We start from the raw sequence: 27,862 nt of genomic DNA, 5'->3' as shown, positions 1-27,862 counted from the left end.
TTCCTCAGTGTATTACTTTGAACTTGTCTTTACTGAATTTCATCTCGTTGATTTCAGACCAATTCTCCAATTTACTAAGGTTGTTTTGAATTTTAATCCTGTCTTCCAAAGTGCTCACAATGTCTCACAGGTTGGTGTCATCCACAAATTTTATATACTCTCCACTTGATTATCCAATTCTCTAATGAAAATATTGAATAGTACCAACCCAGGACAGACCTCCATGAGACCCCACTAGATAACACCCCCAGTTTGACAGTGAACCATTGATAACTACTCTTTGAGTATGGTTTTGCAACCAGTTATGTACATATCTTATAGTAATTTCATTTAGACCATATTTCCCTAGTTTGCTTATGAGAATGTCATGTGGGACTATGTGAAAAGCTTAATTAAAAGCAGGGTATATCAGTTCTACTTCTCCCTCTCCCCACCCCTACCCCACCAGCCATTAATTCAGTAACACTGTCAAAGAAGGAAATTAAATTGGTTTGACAAATCCATGATGGCTATTATTTATCACCCTATTATCCTCTAGATGCTTACAAATTGATTATTTAATAAATTATTTCATTATCTTTCCCATTATCTAAGTTAGGATGACTAGTTTATTATTCCTCAGGTCCTTTTTGTTCCCCTTTGTAAAGATAAGTACTATGTTTGCCCTTCTCCAGTCCTCTGGGACCTCACCCGTCCTCTGTGAGTTCTCAAAGATAATTGCTAATGATTCTGAGATTGCTTCAGCTAGTTACTTAAGCACCCTAGTATGAATTTCATCAGGCCCCGCCAACTTGAATATATCTAACTTATTCTTTAACCTGTTCTTTCCCTATTCTGGCTTGTGTTCCTTCCCCCTTGCTGTTAATATTAATTGTGTTAAGCAACTAGTCACAATTAACCTTTTTAGTGAAGACTGAAGCAAAATAGGCGTTAAAGATGTCCACCTCCTTGCTGTTGTCCCTTATTATGGACCTGCACATGCCTTCAACTTTCTCAAGCTCCTAGTATATTTCTTTGTTTTTTGCAGGATATCATGAAGCTAATCCACAGAATACAGAAGAAAAATTAGAGACAGATAAATTGATTGGCTATAAGGAGAAATGGACCCAAACATTCAACCTTTTTTTTAACTTTAAAAGATCCAGAAAACTATTTTTATTATTTACCTATTTTTACATTTTTGTTTACCTTTGCAGGTCTTTGCTGCCCATGGAAAAGAAGTGGAACTACCATGAGAAAGGCTGTTCCAATATTACATTAAAATCTTGATGTTAATACTATTTGCTAAATGTCCAAGATCCTACCATATATCTACAGTAATACCCAGAGCCATTATGCCAATTTCTTCTGACACTGCATATATTTTATTATATAGGCCTGCGGTTCTCAACCCACGGCCCACGGGCCACTTGAGGCCCAATCAGCACACAGCTGCGGCACATGTGACATCCTGGGGCCATACAGGTAATATATATATAGTGTGTGTGTGGATGCGGCCCACATAACACATAGAGAGATGCATATGTGGCCCACAATGGTAAATAGGTTGAGAACCACTGATACAGGCCAATGTGGCATATGTAACAAACCTCTCTGTGACACAGAGTGCTTTTTGCAAACATCTCTCACCTCAGACTTGACAAACTCACTACACAAAACATATTTTCAGGATATTTATCCATGGGTAAGGAATCTAGTGAAAGCTTGCAACATGTCAAGATTCATATTCATTGCAAGTGATATATGTACAGGTAATATTTAAAGAATAACGTATTTATATGGAAAGTATGCTTTATGGACTTGGAATAGAAATTAGTCACCAGGAGATAATGTGTCTCAGTGATGATCCGTTTCAGCAAGGGAGAGTTGTCATCCTGCCATGTTTGCACAATGATGTAATGCCAGGTTCAGTTGTTTACCCCTTGCACAATACTAAGACTTGGAATGGGAAAACATCCGAGGCATGGACAAACAATCAAAACCACTTAAAGGTAAAAAAAGAAACTTTACAACAAGACAGGGGTTTGCCCTGACTGTGAATAGAAACAAAAGGCTGTTTTCAGTACAGCACAGAGAAGGGAGAAGCATTCCGTATCCATTCACTGAGGGAAACCCCTTGTAGAGCGTTTGGATCCTGGTTCTTCAGAAACTAGGCATTTCGGCAATAGACTGACCTACGGAGGGGAGGGGGACTACTTCATTAGACAGCAAAAGTAACTACTGATAAAAGTAGTCCCTAGTTGGTATTTTATGATTTTTGTTATGTTCTGTAACCCCTTGTTTCCACCACTCTCTCTTGTTTCTAGTTAAATCTGTATTCTTTCTTAAATAAACCCACCTTTGTTTTATTATAAGTGCTCACAAATGCTGTGTGTTATACAGGAGCGGTGGTTTAAGGTAAAACTGGTAAACTGGGTACACTGCTCCTTTGGGGGCAGATGATCTGAAATTTCTGAGTAGCCAGTGTTAGGGGCTGGATATCACAGATAAATGATTCAAAGAGAGTCAGGGATTGGAGGGCATCTGTTGTTAACCTACAAGACAAAGACAGGGCTGGAATAGCCCAGGGGAGAGTGCTTGAGTGGCTGAAACTGTGATGGTGTTATGGAGCTGACACCCAGCTACCACAAGAAAGACTCCCACTCATTAGAGGCAGTGGGTAAATAAGTGACTCTCAGACCCCAAGAACTGTCGCATTCTCCCATTTTTTTTCTGTACCAGGTCTAAAAGATATTCCAGTTAATGTTCTAACTAATGTTACCTAGAATCAATACCAAATTTATTTTATTTAGTTGTGTTTGCTACTTGTGGTTGTTTATTGTAAGTTTATTTGTGATTGCTAAGACTGTGTGCTTCTCCCAACAATGACTTTTGATAGTAAATTTGATGTATTTTGAAATAATTATCAAAAAATAAAAGACATTTTGCTCAAAATAAAATCAGAAGTCATGACCCCTTGCATTTCCTCTCAAAATTTATGATTTTTGCCTTTTTTTGCCATGACAAATGTCCAGCGTTAGTGAGTATATATAACGGTCAGCACCAAGAGGAAAATAATCTATTTTTTTTTTAAATCAGTGAAAAGCTATTCTTGAAACATTTCTGACCCAATGAACTATAGCACTACCTTTTGAAAAGAGGAATTTTTGCAAACTAGCTAGCCTGATTTCCAGACTAAGGAGGGAAAAGTTTGGATAAGCATCCACACTTTTGGGTGCCTATCTGAAGTAAACTTTTCAAAGTTTACCTGTTAATGATGCAGATTGGAAACTTTGCTAGCTTTATGTTTTCAACTGTGCTGTGCTCTACATTGCTTAACTTTTTCTTCCCACTTTATTTCCCCAACTCATTTGTTTCTTGATAATACAAACCAAGGCACAACTGGAAACAGGCCATTACATGTCCAACATACCTACTTAGACGTTTAAATATTTTCAACACACCTAACAGCAAAGGTTTGTGCAGAATCAACACTAGAATGTGCAATCATGGTAATTAGCATGCTAAAACAAAACTAAAAATTCAAGTTTAGCACCATTAGCTTCCAATTAAAACCTGCTTAATTCTTCTGGTAATCCCCAATACACAAAACAGTCATGCGAGATTTATATGTCCTGTTGGGTTTTTATGACTGAGTTTTATACTGTAGTACTTTAAACATGTAAAGCACTATATTAGTGGTCTTCCAATGCTATTTATTATTGCAGCTGAATTCTAACTGAAAGTCTAAATGATTTCAGTCATGCTGAAATTTGGAATTAAACATGTCAGTTTGAATATTTTTTTTTCTGAAAATGGCTTTCGTTGTGTTTGTCTGCCACTGCTTCTGCTATTCACATCAATATTACAAGCAATGCTAGGAAAAGGAAAACAAAGATTATGCAAAAGGTTACTATTGTCTAAATAATCCACTTGCCACACCCATGAACCATTTTTAACTGCTCCATCAAAATGTGCGCATGTCAAGCCAGAGTATCCACACAATCTAATTGCTGTACTTCTTGAGTTGTCGCCCTCTGACTTTTTGTGCCCCCAACACCCACATCCCACACTGTTAGTCACCCTTTTGTCTCACTGTCATAGGTCCCAGTCAAGCACCGCTTCTTGGCCTTTTATTAGACTACTATGGGGGACCCATTGGTCCCCATTGGTCCCCAGATGTGTGAAGCCCCCACAGCCTAAAAGAGGATCATAGAATCATAGAGTCATAGAATATCAGGGTTGGAAGGAACCTCAGGAGGTCATCTAGTCCAAACCCCTGCTCAAAGCAGGACCAATTCCCAACTAAATCATCCCAGCCAGGGCTTTGTCAAGCCTGACCTTAAAAACCTCTAAGGAAGGAGATTCCACCACCTCCCTAGGTAACCCATTCCAGTGCTTCAGCACCCTCCTAGTGAAAAAGTTTTTCTTAATATCCAACCTAAACCTCTCCCACTGCAACTTGAGACCATTACTCCTTGTTCTGTCATCAGGTACCACTGAGAACAGTCTAGATCCATCCTCTTTGGAACCCCTTTTCAGGTAGTTGAAAGCAGCTATCAAATCCCCCCTCATTCTTCTCTTCTGCAGACTAAACAATCCCAGTTCCCTCAGCCTCTCCTCATAAGTCATGTGCTCCAGCCCCCTAATCATTTTTGTTGTCCCCATGGATCAGCCACCATGCCAGTCTCGGTTCCCTACGTACACTCTCAGGGCACAGACCCTCTGTCTAACACCCCATTTTGAGAGCTGGAACCCATTGTCCAGCTGCTGGGCTCAGTACTGACTCTCCCAGAACTCCATCCAAGGTGTGAGCCTTCTGGCTGACCGTTTAACACTCTCCAGAGGCACGTGGCAGTTGTGACGCATATTACCCACAGAGACCCTTTGCTCAGAGTCTAACACATTATTGCTCTTTTACTTAACCATTAAAGCACAAGAGACTACAGATCACATAGAACACAATAAACATCCTAAACACAATGACCCCTATTAGCTCACCCTTCTCTTGGGAATGTTTGGGGGATCACCGGTGTTCCGGGAGGTAGGCAGGGTCTCCTGCCTCATCCAGCATCTTTATGTTGGGTTGCTTGCTCCTTGTGGAGTCTCCTTCCCTCATCCTGCCCCAACACTTCTGTTCCCCTGTTGATATGCCCCCAACACACTTGACTTTCTTTGTTCTGTCTTTGGTAACTTTCCACTGTTCCAACTTCCCCCTTCCCTTCAGACAAGAGGAAGGAGTATCTTCCCATAGCTTGAGCAAACCCATTGTCCCAAAGTGCTTCACCTTAAATAAGCCATCATTGAATTCTAACAGCCCATCATTGTTCCAGGTCTGGCAGAGACATGACGAAACCTTGCCAGCAATAGTGGAATCCACATACACATAGACAGAGGGGTGTTTATGATACAGCAATTTTCAGAGCAACAGCTTCACAATGTCAACCAGAATTCATACATTGTACAGACAGACTCCCCAAATTATCACAGTCCCATCTAAAATTACATTTTCCTCTGGCAACTGGCTCCTGCACTTGGGTGCAGACTATGGTAGATGCAGGGCCCTCTTCTGCAAGGAGTTCTGTTTGTGTTATAAGGCACACAGTATACATTTGAGCACTGTATAAATAAGGCTATACGATAGTCGATGGCTATTAACTGCAGTGGGCATCATTTTAAACTAGACATTTAGCACCCATATTAGTAGCTTTTCCTGCAGTATTTGTAGTATTTCCTATTCTAAGTATAAGAATACTGCATTAATGGTGCCCCATTGATCATCGTTTTATTGTTGTTACCAAGACATAAATAATAATAATATATTATATCTTATATAGCACTTTTCATCTGTAAATTTCAAAGCATTTTACAAAGGAGGTCGGCATCTCTATCATTATCACTATCACAATATAATTATTAAACATAGTCAAAATTAGATACTAAGGTATGTTAATTACCCTACAAGAAAACTGACAATAGTTTGATAGCTGGTTTGCTCTGATCCTTATATTACATGCTGATCAATGTTGTCTCAGTGTTTCCTTGTGATCTGCCCCCCCACCCCTAAGTCCCCCATCTGTTTGTTTTATCCACTTGTCTGTAGTTTTATATTTCGATTGTATGATCTTTGGAGCAGCTCTTTGTTATATGTTTGTACATCACCTAGCATATTGGGGCCCTGGCCTTTAAGATACAGATAATAATAATACTGGTAAAAGGGAAGTTTTTGTTACTCCACACATTTGTCCGTTGAAAAGAAATGTAGAAAAAAATTGAATGCAAACCCAGATTTTAGCCACGCTTTCACAGTCATTAGAATATGCTGTCGTTAGTGATAAGAAAGCTATAATTTGGCTGCACTTTTAAGCCCTTATATCTCATTGCAAGATCTTCCTGCTGTAAACAGAAACACAGCTACTGCTGTAGAGAGGAAATCATTATCTAATTGATAAAGTTGTAGCATGAGTCGTAATTAGACCCTTTTCCTCTCTGCTGTACTTATTCAATGCCAGCCCCAAAATATTGCTCTGCCTGCATCACTGACCACTTATAGATGACAGTGCTGCAGAAATTGTCATTGTTAGTGAATCGGGAGTATAATGTCTAGTGGCTTCTGCCTAACAATGAAATCAGTCCTAAGAGGGGAAAGCGACTGCTTGGAAACGATCACAGTGGATATTTCCTGACAAAACATGGTGAAGTACAAAGAACGCTCAATGGAATGAATTTGGCTCATGTTTATTGCGAGGTTAATTCATTATCAAGGGTGCCACTACTATCTTTGAACATCTGTTTTAGTTTGGTCTGTTTTAAAAGACTACTCTGTATAATAAATATTAACCCACACCTTCTGCCTTGTTTCTTTAATTACTCCTGAGGGCATTCTGTGCCAAAAATTAAAAATTCTGCACCAAAAAATTAAAGGTCCTGTGCAAAATAGTTTAAAATTCTGCAAGTTTTATTTGTCAATAAATAAATGCAAAGGCTCCAGCATGGTAGTGCGGAGCACAGGCCACTGGCTGTATGAAGGTGGGAGATCACCCTGCAGCACAGCAGGACTTGGGCCTGCCCTGGAAACACCTTGGGGCCCTGTTCCTCTGCACCAGGCGCACCAGGTGTGGGGCAGGCAGGATGCAAGTGTGGAGAGGCTCAGTGTGGGGGGATCCAGGTGCAGGGTGAGAGGATTCTGTGTGGGACAATCTGGGTTCAGGCAGCTCTGGGGCGGGGGGGGAATCTAGGTGTGGGGGGATCTGGATGCACAGAAGCTTGTTGGGAGGGTTCCAAGTGCAGGGGCATTGGGATTCTGCAGGGGCTTCCAGGTGAAAGTGGTTGGGGCTCAGCGGAGGGGTCTGGTTGTGGGGGTCTCAGCAGGGGGGTCTGGGTGCTGGGGGAGAAGAGCTTGGTCGGGTGGGGGTCTAGGTGCAGCTAGTTGGGGGTCAGTGGCATGGGAGTCTGGATGTGGGGGCTCAGGATGGTACAGGGTGGTGGGGCTCATCAGGGTGGGGGTTTGAGTGCAGGGAGTTCAGTGGGAGTGGTCTGGGTGCAGAGGTGGGGGTCTGGAGGCAGGAGGTCTGGGTGCAGGGGGCTCCAGATGCAGGGCTTGAGATTCAGAGGGGTGGGGTTCAGGTATGGAGGGCTGGGGGGGTTCTGGACATATGGGTGAGGCTTGGCAGGGGTGTCTGGGTATGGGAGGTCCAGATGCACAGGAGTTGGGCAGATGGGGGAGCAGCTCCCCATACAGTGACCCCTCTCCCAGCAGCTGAAGAGCAATGGGGGCAGGAAGCAGGGGAGGCTGCTGAGCTTCCTGCAGCTGGGGGAGGTTTCTGAAGGTGGGTTTGAAAGCCCCAGCCACTCCTTGCAGGGGAAGAGGAAGTCCCATCCACTCCTGCCTCCCGCCCAGCCGGGACTAGCAGCTGATCCTGGCTCAGGGTAGGAACCATTGGCTGGGGTGTCCCCAGACCTGCAGTGATTTACCTCTCTGCTGGCTGCTCCGGGTGCCTGAAACGATGTACCTGTGCAGCTAGGGAGTGATGTGTGACTGCTCTTGCATCTTCCCTTTGCTTCCCTGTAAGAAAGTCATTTTTTCTGCATGGACGCAAATAAATCTGTGGGGGACATGGATTCTGTGCATGTGCAGTGGCACAGAAGTCCCTTAGGAGTACTTTATGCACCTTTGACATTGTTTTGATTGAGCCTGTGACCCAGGCATGGGTGAGCCCACATCACCTGGTCCAAGGGCAAATATAAATATCAAATACAGGATGTGTTTTGTTTATGTTCTTTGTAAAAATTCAACTACTATTCCTAAACATTTCATGCCATTTGGTAGAGCTGACTGTGTCACGCTTGAACGAGACCATTTTGAATTTGTGCTCAGTTACTGAGCTGAATCCTTTTGTGCTAAATCTTCTGAGGAGTGTCATCTCGGAGTCTCAAGAGTCTGGAGTAAGAGACAAGGTAAGGCAGGGGCTGGGACATGCCTGGAAAACAATAGTTATGTAGGCACACCTATTTGAAGAGCCTCTGAATCATAGGCACCAACTCCGAGGGTGTTCCGGGGCTGGAGCACCCATGGAAAAATATAGTGGGTGCTCAGCACTCATGGATAGGCCCCGCTGATCAGTTCCTTTCCCTCCCCCCAGAGCATCCCACCCACTAACGGGCCCCACCGATTAGCTCCTCCCCCTCCCTCCCAGCGCCTCCTGCCCACCGAGGATCAGCTGTTCAGCAGTGGGCAGGAGGTGGTGGGTGGGAAGGGGGACAAGTGGGGGCAGTAAGAGGTGGAGAAAGGGCAAGGCGTGCTTGGGGGAGGGGCTGAGCAGGGGCAGGAAGAGGTGGGGCAGAGTGGGGCAGGAACAGGTGTGGCAGAGGTGGGGCTTGGGGGCAGGGGTGGAATGGGGGCGGGGCCTGGGACAAAGAGGGATTCGAGAACCCCCCGGAAAATCAGAAAGTCAACGCCTCTGCTCTGAGTCCTTTCTGAAGTACCCTGACAGTCCTTATGCATTGTATTCTAGCTTTGAAGGACTATGAGTCTCATGGTGCAGTCGTGGGTGTCCAGTGGGACTGGACTGAGCTTCATGGGTCAGAGACTGCTTAGGGGGTCAGCAGGCTCCATTTTGTGGGCTGTGAGCTGGAATGGAGAACTGCTGCTCGCCACTGGGGCCAGGCCGAGGAGAAGATGAGGCGGGGCACTGTTGTTGAGTTGCCAAGGTAGAATACATGAGATCACAGTTAGGACTCCACTACAGTTGACAACTTGTTAGTCCTCGCTCATGGACTCCTTCTCCACAGCTAGGCATTGAGAGTGGAAGCTGGACACTGTCGGTTGTGAAATAGATCTGAATTTGGCTTACAATTGAGAAAAGAGTGAGTTACCCCTGCGCTATTTCTCTCCAATATAACATCTATTACTGCCAACTAGCACTGTGCAACCTAAACTGATCATAATACCAAACTGCCTCGCTCCTTGTTACACCTGAACTGCCTTTGCCGGACTTACAGAGTGCTGGCCTGAACTCCCTCTCACCCAGCGTGCCAATGCAAGAGGGGGCCAAGGACTATAAGTTAAAGGGACACTGTGCACTCAGGAATGGAGTGGATCTGTGCATAATGCCAAGAGTTTTGGTTAGGTTTATGTTGCAACTTGCTGTTGAAAACTGCAACTATTGCAGTGCCACTTACTGATCTGGCATAAATATAATAATTTAATCTATATTAATCTGTTGCATTTTCTATTGTATGTTGTTAGGATAACTTTTAAGTAAAACTGTGTTGGCTTTATTTTGGCTGTTTATGGCATGCATAAGATCCATTATTGATATTTTTGTTCCTGGAGGCAACCGAGGTACGCCATAGATGTATACAGAGTTTGTCCAGGTGGCAGCTCTGCCAATTATAAATCTTACTGTGAGGACTACTGCTGAGGGGTGATTAGAAGATTCCTACCTAATTTCCCAACTAAACGAGAACCCTCAGAATCTCCATTACCATCAATGATATCAGGCACCCACGCAACAGGGGAGAGTTGCCTGTTCTGGAGAAACCCAGGAAGGAAAAGGGCTTTACAGTTATAATTAAGGACATCTGGTATTTGAAACTACTTTAAGGAAAGGCACACTTTTTTGACATAATATAAGTGGCCTTCCTCAGCTCTTTTCACAGGCTAAAATGGTACCCTCTGACTGCAGTAATAGCTCTGGCCATAAACCTTTTACAATTAAGGGTCATGTTACCTTGATTCATTGGGAAACATGTAATTAAATCCTCATGCATCAAGATGAAAACATGCCACTAAGAAGTCACCATGTTAACAATCTCTAAAAAAAAATATATATATATGCCTCATGCAGTTAGAATTTGACAGTCTGCATATTCTGCCAGGGGTTCTAAACCCTCCCTTCCTCTCTTCCAGTGTAAAATATTAATACCAAATATAAATCATGCTTAGCACTTACTGTAGATAGTATTTATGGGCCTCAAAATTTTCCAGCCACTGGGGCCTAGATTTTTAAAAGGCTGAGGTCGATGGAAGCGGTGGGTGCTCATCACTTGAAAATCAGGGAAGATGCCTAACTTTAGGCTCCAATTTTTGAAATCTTGGCATACACAATTAAGCCTCACAACACTGCTTTGAAGTAAGTAAGACATGTACCAACCACTTGACTTTTTATTGGCATAATGCAATACTAGACACCAGTTTTAGGAAAGTGAATATAGCATATCTCAGTGATTCTCAAATTATGATGGTTCTTTCTGAAGTGGTCAGCAGAATGAAATATATTGAGAATTAAACAGAGTGAGAATGGGCTGTTTGAGACTGTGGGTGGAATTAGAGTAGCAGCCGTGTTAGTCTGTATCCGCAAAAATAACAGGAGTACTTGTGGCACCTTAGAGACTAAGGTGCCACAAGTACTCCTGTTATTTTTGGGTGGAATTAGTCATTCAGAGAATTTATCTTACGAAGTGGTCTACTGAATGAAATAATTAGGGGAGAACCACTGTTCCAACCAAATTAAATTGCAGGAGGAAAGTTGAGTAGGGAGATTGTAATTATGTGAACTGAAATTTTGCAAGGACACTAGAGTTAACATGTTATGTTAAAATAACATTTAAAAAAAAATATTTCCCTATGTTACAAATAACAAATTAAATTAATATAACAAAATATTTTTTAAACAATGTACTGCTGCCTATTTTAGCAGTTTCTTTACCATTTGCATTTCTTTTAGATTGAACAATGAAAATACAGTAGATTAATTAAAGTAACTTTTTTATGGTCAGTCTCTAATCATTTGTTTATATTAATGCAATGCTGTAATGTTTGGATTGCAGACACCACAGGAAAATGTTTGTTTGCTTTGTTTAAAGAAGACTTTCTACTGAAAAAAAATATATATCATGGAAACATTTATCTTGGTCTGAGCTTTTGTAAAATCTTATTCAAACTCCCTCACACATTAAACTAAATGTAGGGCCAAATTTCACTTAAGTGCCCTATAACCTTCGTATTCTTATAGCAAGAGTTATGGAATCAAAAGAAAATAGAAATAGACCCTGATACTGCAAAGTCTTGTGGATGTATTTGGGTAGTCTGATCAACAGGACATGCTACATGGACTATAAAGAATCCATGTCAGAGTATCTATTTTGAAGGGGACCAGCTGGAATCTTTACAGTAAACTCAGAATTGTAACATGTAATAATTAAAATTAAATATATTTTAATTTGTCAGAGGTTTTTAGTAGATTTTTGATGCCTTTCACTAGTATAAACTAGGTTTCTCTCTTAAAAAGAATAAGAAATACATGCCCATCATCCATTTTCCTACCATTCTCCTCTAGGCATCCTAATGATGTTTTTCTATTTTTTACCCAGTGCTGAGTACCTCCATTTGATTTGCAAGTCTGTCAAAGGGATGCCAGCCAATTTCAGTGTTTACTGCTGTTATTTTTAATGTGAGCTACAACATATATGGCAGTACTGGTGGCACTATCATAATTTTTAATGTAATCCTGTGCTTTTCTTGTGGTGTGTGACCACCAAAATCACACCGAGAAACTGTAAACCTTGGCAAGCTTGACTTAGCTCTAGGCTTCACACTATCTTTTTTGTGATTTTAGTGTGAGACGGCTTTTTTATATATATAAAAAAGCCGTCTCACACTAAAATAAACACTAAAATAAACACGTGAATTGTGAATAGCTTCCACTGTATATATATATATATATATATATATATATATATATATATATACAGTGGAAGCTATTCACAATTCACGTGTTTATTCTTTAGTTCTTACAATGCCATGATTTTGACTCAAGGAGATCACACAATAGTCAGGATGTTCAAAAGCAAGGTTAGACATGGAGTGGCTTAGGAGTGGGAGTTAAAAATAAAACAGTTCCCTCCCGCACGTCTTATTAACCTTAACCTAAGAGTTCCTTTCAAGATGTCAGTTGGAAGACTCTACCCTCAGCATGTCTAACCCTGCATTTGTTAGAGATTGCTCAGGTAAATGATGCATAATTGGTGGGATCAAAATGAATTTCTCCTTGTTGAATCTCCCAACATGCTGCAGTAAAATCAATCCCCTGAAACATCAAGAAATCTTTAGGTACAGCTCTCTTGTCTCACCCTTTTACCGCCAAGTTCTTTGTGGGAGGCATATATTCTTATTCATTCTTATGGCATGATTCTGTGTGATGATGAGAATCCTCCAATCACACTAAAGTCAGTGGGTGTGTAGGGCATTCAGCAACTGACAGGATCAAGCCTTTAGCAATATATTCCATTGTTATAATTCAGGTGAAATATATTAACTACTGTGTAGCACAAGTAACCTTACTGGAGCCCTGAAAAAGTCTTTGGGACTCTCAGTACAGAGTGACCAGTAGAGACCTATTTGTAGCACAGGCCTTCTTACCTGATCATCCCCTGGATCACCCTTGTCTGGTTACAATTATGGCAATTGTAAGGTGGGAAACTGAGGCACGAGTCCACCCAATTTAGGCTTAATCATTTTTTGACTTTATCTTATAAATTTTTAGATAATCACTGTCACTTTTAATTTCTGATCATATATTTATAACAGAGAATACATTAAATAACTGGAACAGGTAAGAGCCCAAGTTACCATATTCTGGAGCTGGGGGATGCTCTCCAGCACTTCATTATGGTTGTCTCAGTTTCTGGTCTAGTATTCTCTGGTCCAGTATTCTCTGAGTTGGACCCTTGTTCACATGAGTGTTATACCTTTCCATATTACATATTTATTAGCTTTCTTCCAATCCATGCTAAGCCTTGTGTTTTACATAATCCATACAATACGCATGCACAAGCTTCAATTTACACAACTTTTGCTGTCTACACCATTTTCATGTCATTATGTCTTCATGTTTCCTTACACCTGTTTTTCTCAAAATGGAGACTTTTTAGAATTATGTTTAGTGTATTTTATTATACATACTTGTGCATGTCTTCCAATGAAATACATTCCATGAACAAAACTTCATCTTTATCCTGTCAGATGAAGCATGATCTAAGTGAATCTATGTAAGAGAAAGACAACCCTCATGCCAAGCAAAGGCTAGGCCAAAGCCTTGGCATAAGTATTACCCTGGCCCACCCAAACTCATTCACTATACATAATCATCAACTATTGAGATTAAACTAACAAAATATAATCCTTATTTGACCATGTAGCAATTTTTTTTACCTTTGGCTATCATAATTCAAAACATATGTATCATCCTAAATTATTAATTAACCTTTTATTTGAGTAGGAAAAGTATGGAGAACAACATGTCAGCATGTACTTACCCTTTCCAAAAATGAGTTTTGAGGGGACTTTTTGCTCAAAGTTGAGCACCAGGCCTGTAAATCATTAAAAAGACCTGTGAGTAATTTTGCCTGTTATGTTTTGAGATGTTCTATGCAATTTAGGACCTAGGTGTTTAATTGTTTCCCAGCAACCGTGGTCTACTTTTTAGTTCTTTTGATTACCAATCCTTATAACTAGGGAAAGGTAAATCCCCAGCGATATGTTGTAATAGGTGAAACTACTTATTAGTTTATTCATGTTTCAAGCTTAGCAATATCATCTATTTGTGCGTCCACTCTAATACAGTGGGCACTTCTGGCCTCATGCATTGGTGTCCAGAGTCCCCTTCAACTCTCACTGGAGGCAGTGGGAGCTGAAAACATTCGTTCTTTGAAAAATTGGGCCCTATGATGGGGAGAATCTTTTGAAGACATATGAGTCTTTTCCTTTGCATCCAACAGTGCAAACAAATCGTCAGTTTAGATGTGGGGTGAAGTTTTCAAAAGCGCATAAGTGACTTAGGAGCACAAGTCCTATTTTCAATAGCTTCTTACAATATCTCATTGAAAATACCCATAAACACTGTAAACATGAATACACATTGAAACACAAAATGTACTGTGAAATATCTGTGTTGGGGTCTAGTGTCAAGGCATTCTGATTGATCTCTTTTACTCAGATATCTATTCTGTATCATAATAGTCTGAAAAGAGGAGCCAGGGACTGTCCTCAACTATAATCCTTGTCTCTGACAATGGTTTGCTGTGAAGGCTTCAGAAGCCACTTGGCCTGGGCTAAAAAGATTCTTCTTTCAAGTAAGCTAGTTTAACGTAGTTGGAACCTCCTGTAACACCTGTGTAGATACAGTGTAACACTTCTTCAGTCATGTTTGCTGGGTATGTTGTACCATAAGTAGGAGGCTAGCCTACAACACAACCAGCTCATATGGCTTTAAAGGTGTTAAACTTTCTCTGCATGAGTATTAAGGATGAGGGGAGGTTCAATCATGTTAAGGTAACTCAACTGAAAAAACACCTTTCCTGCCCCTTCGCCCTACCCCCTAATGTAGGCATGGCTGCTAAAGCTATGCCTAGCCAGGGATAAAAGACCCGTGACACGGCCGTGGCTGGCCCAAGTCAGCTGACCTGGGCTCACAGGACTCAAAATCACTGGTGTAGACAGTCGGGCTCATGCTGGGACTCTCCACCCCTGCAGGATCCCAGAATTTGGGCTCCAGCCCAAGCGCAAAAGTCTACATAGTGATTTTCCAGCTCCAGAGACAGTCCCCAAATCAGCTGATCCAGGCCAGACATGGTTTTTTTATCCCTGTGTAGACATACCCTTAAGTGCTGAAAATATGGATTTAGGTCCCTGACTTTAGGCAGCCAGGTTTGAAAATGTTGGCATTGAGCTCTGTCTCAGATTTCTTATCTTTAAAATAGCCTCTGTCACAGGGCTAGTATGAGGGTTAATTAGTTAATATTTGTTAAGTGCTTTGGAGACTGAAAATATTGTGTAAATATTCACTATTATACTGTATTAAAGTGAAGATGGTTGGGTGACTGAAGGTCAAAAAGATGAGCAAAAACATGTGCTCTTGAAAATACTGTGAAAGTCTCTCCTAAATGGTGCTTTATATTTTTTCCTCCTATAGTATACTTTTGGAGATATCTTGCCTGCTCCCCTCTGTACTACATATTTAACAGACGAATAAGGCAGACAATCATAAAATAAAAGCAGCAAAGAGTCCTGTGGCACCTTATAGACTAACCCGGTTAGTCTATAAGGTGCCACAGGACTCTTTGCTGCTTTTACAGATCCAGACTAACACGGCTACCCCTTTAATACATAAAATAAAAGCACGTTTTTCCTTGGTAAATTATAAGGGAGTCTCAGGAGTTTTTGAGAATGAAATGAAACAAGAAACTGAAATCTCTCCAATAAATTAATACATAACTGATGCTGGCACAACAACTGGGAATTAATAGATGCAGCAGCTTTCTTTCTCTCTCTTCTGTTCACAGCTCTGTCAATGAATTTTGTACAATGACCAAACCCAGGAAACCAAGCCTTAAAACCAAAACATCCTCAGCTGAACATTTTTCTAACCAAAAACCCCTGAGGAGAAATTAATTACTTCCACACGACCAAGGGGAGCTTGATAATGGAGCCCTTGGGTTAGGAGCCACTACTGAAACAAAAGAAGCCATTTGTCAGTGGAATCTTAGCAACATTTTTCATAGGCTACTTTGAACAGCTCTGTGACCTCGTGAGACACCGTGTGAAATGCATGGTGACAACAGTTGCAAGCAGAGAGGTTAAAGGAGCAGGACTGTGATTTACACAGAAAGAAAATTAAATCCCTCTAACTGATTACCATTCAGTAATGCAGATGCCATTTTGATAATGGTTATACTAATCCATAAGTGGTATAAGTTTCTAAAATCCTTTATTTTGTTATTGTTTCTGTGCACCACTCTTTCTGATGGGCCTGAAACTGAAAAGGTACATATGTAGAATTAAATATTGCTTGCAATCAAAGGCAATGAGAGCCAGGGGCATGAGCATAACATGGGGAGTTTGGGACTCCTGAGGTGAGATTCTTTGCTTTGCCTGAAAGGGCAGCAGCACATAACTCATAGCCTAGGGAGGGTGGTGATTTTAACCCACCTTTGTGCCCTCCCAGTCCTGGGCTGCTCTAGGGACTGGAAAGGCCTTCTCTGTAACCTAGACAGCTCTGAGGGCCCATCTCAGTTATAGCAGCCTGTGACATTAAGAACAGCCCAAGGGTAGAGGGCAAGGGACACCCTGATATCTAGCAATGAGTTTCAGCTGGCCTGACCAGCCCCAACTCACTGTTGTTACAATCTGTATCTAAAAGGTTTCATGTAATATGTCATTGGAAAGATCATAACTCACTGGCAATTAATATTATTGTGTAATGTACGTGCAAGCAACTGATGAAAAGTTATGGACATAAACTGAAATTATAAGTCTTAAAATGTGTTTGCCAGTCAAACAGGATTTACTTTACCTTAAACAAAGGAATGTGGTTTCTCCACGGGTCAGTTACTTTCAAAGTACTTTGAAAGATAATGAGAATGTATTTATATATCAGATAAACCAAACAATCCAGGTAACAAGCAGGAGGGAAGAGACCGTGTGGCTACACCCCAGCAGGGAAGAGAAATTAAATCTGAGCTATAAAGATGAGGAGGGGCCTTTTATGAATGCCTGTAACATACCGGTGATTAATAGCATTTTGAAATGTGCGTATTAACACTATAAGAGGAATTATGAATACTCATTTATGTAATATTTTAAAGTGTGTGGCTGAACAAAGGAAGGAACAGTTCCTGCTCAGACAGAAAGAGGAGCAGCTATATACCTGCCTCATATGTAAATTAAGCAGGGTAGAATCAAAACAACGGAAGCCCCATTTACATCCAGAGAGATGGGAAGTTCATAGGAAAGGAAGAACATCATGAGGTCAGCTTCCTGGTGGACACAGCATGCTGGGCACACAGGAGGGCTTCCTGCCTCTTGAAACAAGGTCATTGCACTTTGTGAGATACATGCAAGGACAGAAACCATTTTAGGCAGCCATCATTAGACAGACACAAGGAAAAAGAGCCCTCACAAGCTGAGGAAGATGGGTCCTTCAACCAAAGGGGGTGGGTGTTTAAATCTCAGGAACTGAATATAGGTGAGAAACTTGCTTAGGCAAAGGTCTTTCACCTAACAAGATAAGGGAAGCCAGCACCTTGTACTTTTGTGAAAGGTCCTGATTGAGGGAAAGTCACCCATGGCTGGGAAGAAGAATGACTTGTGAGAGAAACCATCTTTAACAAAGTCTGTATCTTGCTAAATTAAGTTTTAGACATTGAGCTGCGTTTTCACTTTATTTGCTTGTAACCCTTTCTAACTTTATCTCCTATATTTGAGTTCACTTAAAATCCTATCTTCTTTTGTTAATAAACTCGTTTTACTTCTAATCCAAACCAACAATCCTGTGTTTGCACTAAAGTGGATGTCAGCTCCAATTAATGTAGCAAACTCCTTTAAGGAGTTTTGTCTCCTTAAAGGAGCAAATGGGTTGTGCTATTCCTCTAAATGTTGCAGGAGAGGGCTGGACATATCAGAGCACAAGAGTCTGGGGACTGAGGGTGCATTGGGGTTACTTGGTAACATTAACCAAGTCTTGTAAAGACAAAAATGTGTCTGTGATAACTGCTGGCAGGCTGTTCGGTTCAAAGTGATGGGTTTTCTGGCCCATCTAGTGGCTCTGAGACCACTTAAAGAGAGAGAGAGAGATAAAATGAGCCTGCTTAACAGCCAGTTGGCTTTTTAGCTCATGTGGTAGAGGCTCATGCACTAAGCTCCAGAGGTCCCGGGTTCGATCCTGCCCACCAACGACCAGGATCTGTTAGCATTACATAAACACAACCCAAAACTGGTGGTTATTCTTCCATAAGATATACCAAACCAGCAACAAAAGTAAACTTCTGTTTCACCACACTGGCTAACAAGTCATAAAAACAGTTCCTTGGGCATCCTAGTTCTTATATCATCACCAAAAACATTGGATTTAAAGGTGAGTAGTTCTTTACAACCAGTCTCATCAAATAAAAGGTTCTTCTGATCCCAAAGGACCAGCCACACACCCAGATCAATATATAAGTCAGATCTTACCAAAAAATCACACTAATGCCAATCCTTTAGTATTTAAAATATTTCATATTCAATTTCATATGAAAAATTTTATTCATAAAAAGAAAGAAAGGTGAGAGTTAAAATTAGTTAAAGGAATCAAATACATACAGTAATTGCAAAGTTCTTGCTTCAGGCTTGTAGCAGTGATGGAATAAACTGCTCGCTTGATAAGTCTCTGGTTGCTTCCAAATCATTGGAAGGTCGTCAGTCCCTTGGTTACAATGCTCCCATTAGTCCATAGTCCAGAGGTTTGGGCAGGAAAGAGGTAAAATGGAGTGGTTTCCAGGCCTTTAATATCTTCTGCAATGTGGAGGGAAACCCATTGTTTTAAACAAAAACCTCAGCACAGCTAGTGGAATATTACAGGTAAAAGATGGGAGTTTGGAGTCACATGGGCAAGTCACATGTCCATGCCCAATTTTGCTCAGTCTTTGCAGGAAGCCATTATCTATACTCCAAACGGAATGTTTACAGGACAGTCCATTCAGTGTAGATGGGTGTCTCCCATGGTCCATTGTGAGTTGTGTCCTTTCAATGGGCCACTCAATTTGAATAGTCGCTCTAAGATGTGCTGACTAACTAACTTGTGGGCGTTACCCCAGGAGCAAACATTTGAAATCCAGGTATAGCGCCAATATGCATAACTTCAAACACAAAAATGATACATGCATACATATAGCATAATCATAACCAGCAAATCATAACCTTTTCATAAACATCTTACATACCACATTTTGTACAAGATTTGTTGCAAATATATAACAGTGGTTGCAACAGTGATCTATATGGTCATATTCTAATCAGATAATGACACAACGGCATACCGAACAGAAGTGCATACTGGCTCCTGGCCATGTGTACATTCTGGATAAGGATCACAAATAGCAGAATCATTTTGTGGTACTCAGAGTTAAAATACAAATGATGACACAACCTCTCACTGGTCTGAATTCCATCCCAGAATGTCACACAACCTTTCTGAGCTGCACTATGGGCATTGCCTGAGATCCTGTAGTGCTTTGTGCTGCCTGGCACACTCCTGCCACCCCAGCTATGCACTGTATACTAAGGCTTACAATTGGGTCCTCAGAAGGCAGCCTTATAGCTATCTTCCACAGTGCCTGAAATGGTGGAATCAAGGCTTTTAATGCCCTTTTACAGAAAGGGGTCAGATGGGAACTGAGGAACTCACCCAGGAATGCTCATTTGTAATTCTGGTTCTGCCATTAACCTTTTTTCTGTGTCCTTGAGCTTCAATTCCTCATGTAAAATGGGAACAACACTTTGCTACCTCAGAGAAATGCTATGCATATAAATTAATTGACATATGTGGTGTGCTCAGATATTATAGATTCCATGCAAAAGGCAATACATTAATTAAATACTTTGCATTGTCCTCCAGCTCTTTGACCAGGTATAACACTATTCTTAAGTAAAAATAATTAAATGCTTTTTAGCAAATTTGTGACTGACATGAAATAACTAAACTCTTTGGCACTATTAATACAACATATGTTATTTTGAAGATACATGTTTTGTATGGTGAAAGAGAAAACACATATTTCAGAGCTTTTGGTGACTGAGAAACAATTGTAGTACAACCTTGGGCCCAGGAGAATAAGGTAACAAGGGTACTTTTCAAAGTTAACCTCTCAGGGCTTCTATTCTGAGCAATGCAGGTACAAGCCAGAGTGAATGTTCTTGTAATGTCTTAAAAATTAAACTGCCAACTCTGTTGACCTCACTACAAGATACATATTTTCCAAACTTCCATATTTCAAGCATTAACCTTAATGGAAGGTATTTCCCACTTTGTATTGCTTTGCTGTATAGAGGATCTCTCTCTCTCTCTCTCTCTCTCTCTCTCTCTCTTTTTATCATCAGTGACCAAGCAGGAATGGGTTAAAGATCTGGAAGCTCCTGAGAAAGTGGAGGTCAGACAACTAGGCCCATCTGGTTTGTATGCAACACCCAGATCCTGAGAAAGTGAAGGTCAGGCCCATGTGTTTTGTATACTAGACCCCTATCCTCAATGGTCCCTAAATCTGTCCAAAAACATAGGAGTTGGAGTGGCTTCTTCTTCAGAACTCCAGTCTCAGTGTTCAGAGTGCTCTCAAGGCCCAGGTGGGTAGTATACCCTGTAGCTGGCCGTGGCCCTCAGTACTGCTTTAATTCAACCTTTGTTTGTGGTTATTTCTTGGCCTGATTCCAGGGAATAGGCAACATACCCCATCACAGGGGACAGGGACTTTAAGCTTTTACATGACTGAATATTCAGAAGGCCAAGAGGCTCAATTCCACACCAGTTGTAATCAAAGTGAGCTTTGACATTGATTGCAGTTGAAACAGGATCAGATACAACAGGGTAGAGTCAGGATTCACTCCTCTCCTGTAGAGCATACACAGCAAATGAACTGGAGACAATGTAAAGAGCAATGAGTATTTTACTAATGCCTATGGCAAGTACAACTTTGAAACTCGTCAAGCATTTCACATGGAAGCCTTGAGTATTCTACACCTGCCAAAGCCTGTAACGGTATCTAAGGGGAATTTACACAGGAAAATGAAGAAAGTCAATTTTAAATGGAAAGAGCAACTAACGCTTAATGGCTTGGAGAGGGAACTTGAAAATAAATGTTCCCCAAATTAATTTCTTGTTCAGCAAAGTCATCTGTGATTTGGTTGGTCCTCGGGTGAGAGTTTACTTTTATTGTTTCATGATACATGATTACAGTATAACTTTATTCCTGGAAACCCATCAAAATATCATTAAAAAGCTGACAGAAGTGGTTTCATATTGGGTTTTGTTTATTTTTTTAATAAAAGGAAGGCCCCACTTGTGCTCTGCCTGAAATACTGCAGCCATAAATGAACGTAATGAGCACTCACATCTTTGAAAATGGGCTGGTTGTTTCCTGTTATGAAAATGTGCATTTGTTCTGCAGCTACTTCATCCAGCTGGGTGTGTCCAAGTTAGAAATCAAGGTTCCATTTGCCAGAATGCTAAAATACAGTGAGATCTGAGATTTGCATGCATGGATCTGAGCAATATTCAGTTTCATATTTGCTACATTCTTCAGGAACTATGTTTCAGTGGAAAATTGTTTTGTCAAATAATAGTAGTTCTCAGTAAGACTTTTGAACTTGTTACATAAGCTTGTCAAGAGAACATTATTACACACCCTCTGATATTTGAGGCCCCAGTTCTGTTATGGAAGGGCAGGACCTAAGGCTGTTTTGAAGGCCAAGACTATAACAGGGTTCAAAAAAGAACTAGATAATTTCATGGAGGATAGGTCTATCAGTGGCTCATAGCCAGGATGGGCAGGGATGGTGTTCCCAGCCTCTGTTTGCCAGAATCTGGGAATGGGCGACAGGGGATGGATCACTTGGTGATTACCTGTTCTGTTCATTCCCTTTGGGGCACCTGGCATTGGCCACTGTTGGACAACAGGATACTGGGCTACATGGACCTTTGGTCTGATCCACTATGGCCATTCTTAAGTTGTGTTTTGTTATTGCTACAATGTTAATGCTTCAAATGCATTTAAACAAAAAAGTATGTGAAGGCAGCATAACCTAGTGAATAGCAGTGGCGCCCAGAGCTGTACGCACTTTACACGTGGTGTGTACCATTCCTGGATGCTGGTGACTGCTCAAGGCCATATTGGTGAGATTCCCCAGGCAGAAGGAGGCCTCCCACTGCTGATTCAGGTTTAGCCCCTCGGCCCCTGTGTCATGACAGGGGAATGGCAGAGCCAACATTGAGTGAGTGAGATGAGTGGCATTGAGACTTGGTGAATAGGGAGAGGAGGAGAAGGTGTCACAGCACTGCTCAATTTTGGCCCCGGTAAGCCCCCCATCATGATGGGGAGGCAGTGGGGCCAAAATTGAACAGCACTGCAACAACCCATGTGCTAGGTTGCAACACCACTCACTCAATTTTGGCCCTGCTGCTCCCCTATCATGATGGAGGGGCCACAGGGCCAAACCTGAATTGTTTTGTAACCCCCATGTGACAATGTGGCAGCTGAGGTCCCTGCTCTTCTTGGTGTCAGAATGCAGGACTGACCCAAGGCTTAGAAGCAGAGAGAGGTAAGGAGTAGGAACTGGGGATGGGGGTAGCAGATTCTCCTGGGAAGGGACAGTGGGAGGGGGTTCTAGGAGGGGGTGAGTGTAGGGGCTCATGGGTCAGGGAGTCAAGATGTTTTGGGGGGTGAGTGCATATCACGTAAAATTTGTCCATGACTTGTGGTTAGGACACTGAACAGGGATGCTGGAGAACTGGATTCTATATCTAGCTCTGCCATTGACAGTCTGTGTGACCTCAGTCAAGTCACTTCATATATCTGCACCTCTTTTTCCACTCCCAGCCTTGCCTGGTCATGCCTGCTTCCACTGTAAACTCTTCAGGGGAAGAACTGTTTCTTGCTCTTGTACTGTACTTAGCACAATGTGCTCTTATTCTCATTCAATTGAGTACTCCTGTATGAAATAATAATATTATGATTACAGGCCATCATTAAAACTATGGGAGACCAGATTTTCAAAAGAGCTTAGAAACGAACAGCTTCCATTTAGACAACTAAATAGTTGTTTTCAGTGGGAGCTTCTGGGTGCTGAGCACTTCTGAAAATCTGGTCCTGGATTTAGTGCCTGTAGTTTGAGCTGCACATTACTGAATCTATGATGTGATTAGTGGTGGTCAGAATAATTTCTGTGGAATGTTTTCCCATCAGCAGCTCATCAGGTGGGCTGTCATGGAGCTGGGGCTCCCCAGGTTCCCAATCTATGGGCTCCAAGGCAGCCCACTTGGCAGACTACCACAGAGCCGGGGAGCCTGGGGATCAGATCTCATTTCAGAAACACCAAAATCGTCCCACTTCAGGGAATATTTCAGTGTTTCTGAAAGGAAAACAAAACAAACGTCCAGTTCTGCAAAAAAATAAAGTTTTAGATTTTCATCCTGATACAGGATGAATTTTTTTCCAAATCTTCAGTTTTTGTGTGTGTAGCATTGGGAGCCTGTTTCCCAGCTTTAGATATAAAGATGCCAAATGTGTCTAAGGAATAGATAACCAGCCGCGGCTTATCAATAAAAACACATTAAGCATCTTTTAGTTATTTTGGAGGAATAGAGCCTAAATGACCACTTCTATGGTATGTGAAAGGAGCCTCTTTGCCAATACATTTATAAGACATGGCTTGATTATAATGCTACACCACTTTGCATGCAAATCGACCAGGCAAAAAACAGTCATATTTTGGACAATTTTTGAAATTAATATTATTTCTTTTTCACTCAACTAAAATACATCATTGCTTTGAAAACAAAAATTCTTATGTCTGGAAGCAATAATCTGAGCACATTAAGAATTCCATCCCATGGAGAATTCCAGTATGTCAACATTTGGTTTAATTTTCAATGGAAACAAAATATTTTGACGTTTCATTTCAGTTGGTTAAACTGACCAGAAATGCTTGATTTTGTATCAGTTCTACATGAAATTTCATCTCCCTGTTATGCCGCATTGCCTCATGAGAGTTGTAGTTGAGGTTCCCTGTGTCCCTATTCTCCCTAATTGCCCAGGCTGTCTGGCCGAACTACATCTCCCATGATATACCTGCAGTCATGTGACTCCCATGGTGCATCAAGTGACCCATTCATAGAGGAGATTGCATTTCATGATGGCAGATGTAGACCAGTCAGGGATCTCAGCTAGTAGGAGAAAAGGAGCACATCAGACATCCCAAATACAACTCCCATGAGGCAATAAAGCACAATAGAGAGATGCAGTTTAATGCTGTAATTACTCAAACCAAAACATTTTGGGTTAGTTCAACAAACTGAAATATTCAAAATTGGGTTAAGATGACCTGAATGCAAAATTTGGTTTACATTTTCCTAATGGGAAAAATCAGAAGATTGTGATTTTGTGGAAACTGAAATTTCTATTGAAAAATCATTTAGGTGGGAAAATTTCCAACCAGCTGTAATAATAACTTTACTGAACATACAAGAAACTATACAACAAATGCTATTCTCATGTGCCAGTAGATAGCAATCTTTATATAAACTAACTATATACACATGCGCATGCATATATACTGGCACTATATTTTATATACTAGTCTCATAACATATATAACGGTCAATGCTGATATTAAGTGAGACACTGAGCAAGCACAGGATGGAAAAAGAGAATTATCATGTGGTTAAGCACTGGACTTGCATGCGAAAGGGTTACATTCAGGTACTGGCTCTGCAGCAGACATTCAAGTCCTTTAATTTCTTTTGGTTTCAGTTTCCTAGCTACAAAAGGGGTATAATGCTTCCTTACTTCTGTGACCCTAAAAACATCCCAGTGCCAAAGGGCAAGGGGTTCACTGGTATTAGATAGTGAGTTTCAGCTGGCCTGACCAGTTCAGTGTACTCTAGTGCACTTATGTTATACTCGTATCTAATGGGTGTCATGTAAGGCATCATTGGAAAACCAATAACTCACTGATCATTAATATTCTTGCGTGGTGTAAGTATGGTAAATGCCCAAAGGACTGTACAATTGTGATGGGAATATGGGACTAACATGTGTCTGAACCAGACATGTCTGGGGAGTGGGCTTACAGATTTCTTCCATTCAGGTGCAATCACAATCACAGACAAGTGGCCATTCATGTCGGATGCTGCAGGGCAGATCAATTTGCATTGTAGAAAGCATCAGTGGGGAAGAAACCAGCACGGAACCTTCTTCGTCAGACTTCATGGCAGCTTTCCTCACAGCAAGGGCACTGGACTTCAAGAAGGATACATTTCAAAAGTTCACTAGACTATAAAAGAGGGGGGCAACGAACCCCAAGTTATCTTTCACCTAAGAAGACAAAGGAACCAAGAACTTTGGACAAAAGTGGATGGTCAGCCATCTTGCTGGAAGGGGAGGTGTGGTAAGAATCTTACCTTGAACCAAGACTGTAGTTTTGATAAGTCTTAGACACTAGAAAGTGTTTTTTACTTTTATTCGTTTGTAACCATTTCTGACTTTATCCATTATTCTTGAACTCACTTTGATTAGATAAACTTATTTTACATTTAATGTAAATCAACCCAGTACTGTGTTTGTCTTGAAGTGATTATTAATTCCAGGTAAGGCAACAAGCTGCTGTGCTTTTGTCTCTTTAAAGAAGCAATAGACCTTATTATTCCCCCGAATGTTCCAGGAGAGGGCTGGCCATTTCAGGCCTACGGTTTGGGGGAAATTCAGGACTGGGGATGTGTTGTGGTCACTTGGTTAATAGTAACACAAGCTAGTGGAGCCCAGAATATAGCTGTGGTGTAACAAGCAGGTTGCTGGAGTCAGAGGCTGCTCAACTCAGAGCCATTGAGTGCATGCTTGAATGCTGGCTGGGAGCACTGAGAGCTTCAGCAGCAAAGCATTTTAAGGCACTCAAGGTTACAGGACAAGTGGTGACACAACCTCTCACAGCTCTGGGTCAAACCCCAAAACATGGCAACCTCACACAAATGTCGTAAGGGTAAATTGATTGATGTTTGTGAGATGCTCAGGTGCTACAATGCTGGGGGCCATATAACTATGTAGATAGATAATGCCTTTCTGATATCCTAGAGATACTAAATGGAGTATGAAGCCCCCAGTGATAAACCAAAGAGGGATAGCTCAGTGATTTGAGCATTGGCCTGCTAAACCCAGGGTTGTGAGTTCAATCCTTGAGGGGGCCACTTAGGGATCTGGGGCAAAAATCAGTACTTGGTCCTGCTAGTGAAGGCAGGGGGCTGGACTTGATGACCTTTTGGGGTCCCTTCCAGTTCTAGGAGATAGGATATCTCCATATATTATTATTATTAGCCCTTACTTTGTGAGAACATATGAAAGGTACTGAACTGAAGAGCCCTCCCTCTTACACAATCAAGAGAATCTTAACACCCTCCACTTGAAGTCTTGGTTCTCTACTTCCCTGGATTTGTGTATGGATTATTACAGCTATAGGGCTGCTGAAATCTCTTTTACCGAGACAGATCAGATGGACAAAGTGGGATACACGTGTTACCTGGGGTTTTCAGAACCCCCAACAGGGTCACATTAACTATTTCACTTCAGGTGGTGTTAGGAATAAATCAATAGGAACTCAGCAATTCTGTTTGATCAAGGATTAAATGCAAGTAAGCATGCTCTTGTCTAACACTGCAGTTTATTAGATTTAAGCACTCAGAGACATAAGTAATAGGTTTAGAACATTACAGATATTTGCCTATATTCTGAGATGGTATTGAGTAATCAATGACGGGTCAGTGCTGGCCAAATGCCTCCCTGCCGAGGAGTAAAGATGTCAGGAAAACTGTCTCTCCCAGGATAGCTCCAGAGAACTGCTCCCAAGTACACTCTATTATCTAAACTTTTTAAAATTAACTCTACAAAACACATAGATCACAATGACCCCTACTAAATCATCAGTTTTCCTAACTTTCAATAAACTTTTAATATCAGAGGCATCTAGATTCAAGGCTGTCCATCCACATATCTTCTCTCATTCTCATTATTTACATTTTCCTCCTCTCCTCCCATTCTGATTAGCAAAACTGACAATAGTTATGATCTTGCTTCTGAAAGCCTGTCTCCAAATTAACCCTTAACTATGTGGTGTTCTATTTCATTAATCCATAGTGGCTGAGTGAACATAATATGGTTGCAATTAGCTTGATCACATTCTGGGGTATGTATACCCCTCAAATCCAGGGCAACACATGTAGCTGTTGGGTGTGTGAGAGCGTGTGCAGGGGGGATATTCATTTACATGCATATCCCCATAAACCCCAATCAGCACAGCACTGTGCCTGCTGCTTTTTGAGGGGGAACAGGTCTGTTTGTGAATTAGTGTGACCATCTTCAGGGTTGGTCAGTGCTTGGGCTAGCTGTCTATGTAGCCCTGTGTGGCTACTGCAATCCAATCTGCTGTTCGAATGTGGGTCAAGATTTGACCCTTAACTAGGAGCAGTCCATGGAAAGAAATTCTTTAGCTCCCAAGCTGTGCTACCCATAAATCTCCCTTTATGGAGCTCTTATAATGGCATTTTTAAATAATCCTGTCTATCCCCCTCACCACCACTTCCTTTTCTTTGCTTGCTTGAGAAAACCAATTAAAGTGAATGCAGAAACAAGCATCCATTGAATGTGAAGACTGATGTTTTAACCCTACCAAAGTCAGGCTATTCAGAATAAAGATTCTGAAGGCATCTTTAACTTTACCTCATCGGTATCTGCACTGTTATGAGCTCACCCACCCCACCACTACTATAGTTAAAAGAGCAGAGCTGCTACAGAAATATGCACACAACAT

Source organism: Emys orbicularis, chromosome 1 (genome assembly GCF_028017835.1).
Source record: "Emys orbicularis isolate rEmyOrb1 chromosome 1, rEmyOrb1.hap1, whole genome shotgun sequence".
Taxonomy (NCBI): domain Eukaryota; kingdom Metazoa; phylum Chordata; order Testudines; family Emydidae; genus Emys; species Emys orbicularis.
The sequence above is the reverse complement of the archived record's forward strand: the minus strand, read 5'-3'. Positions refer to the sequence as shown.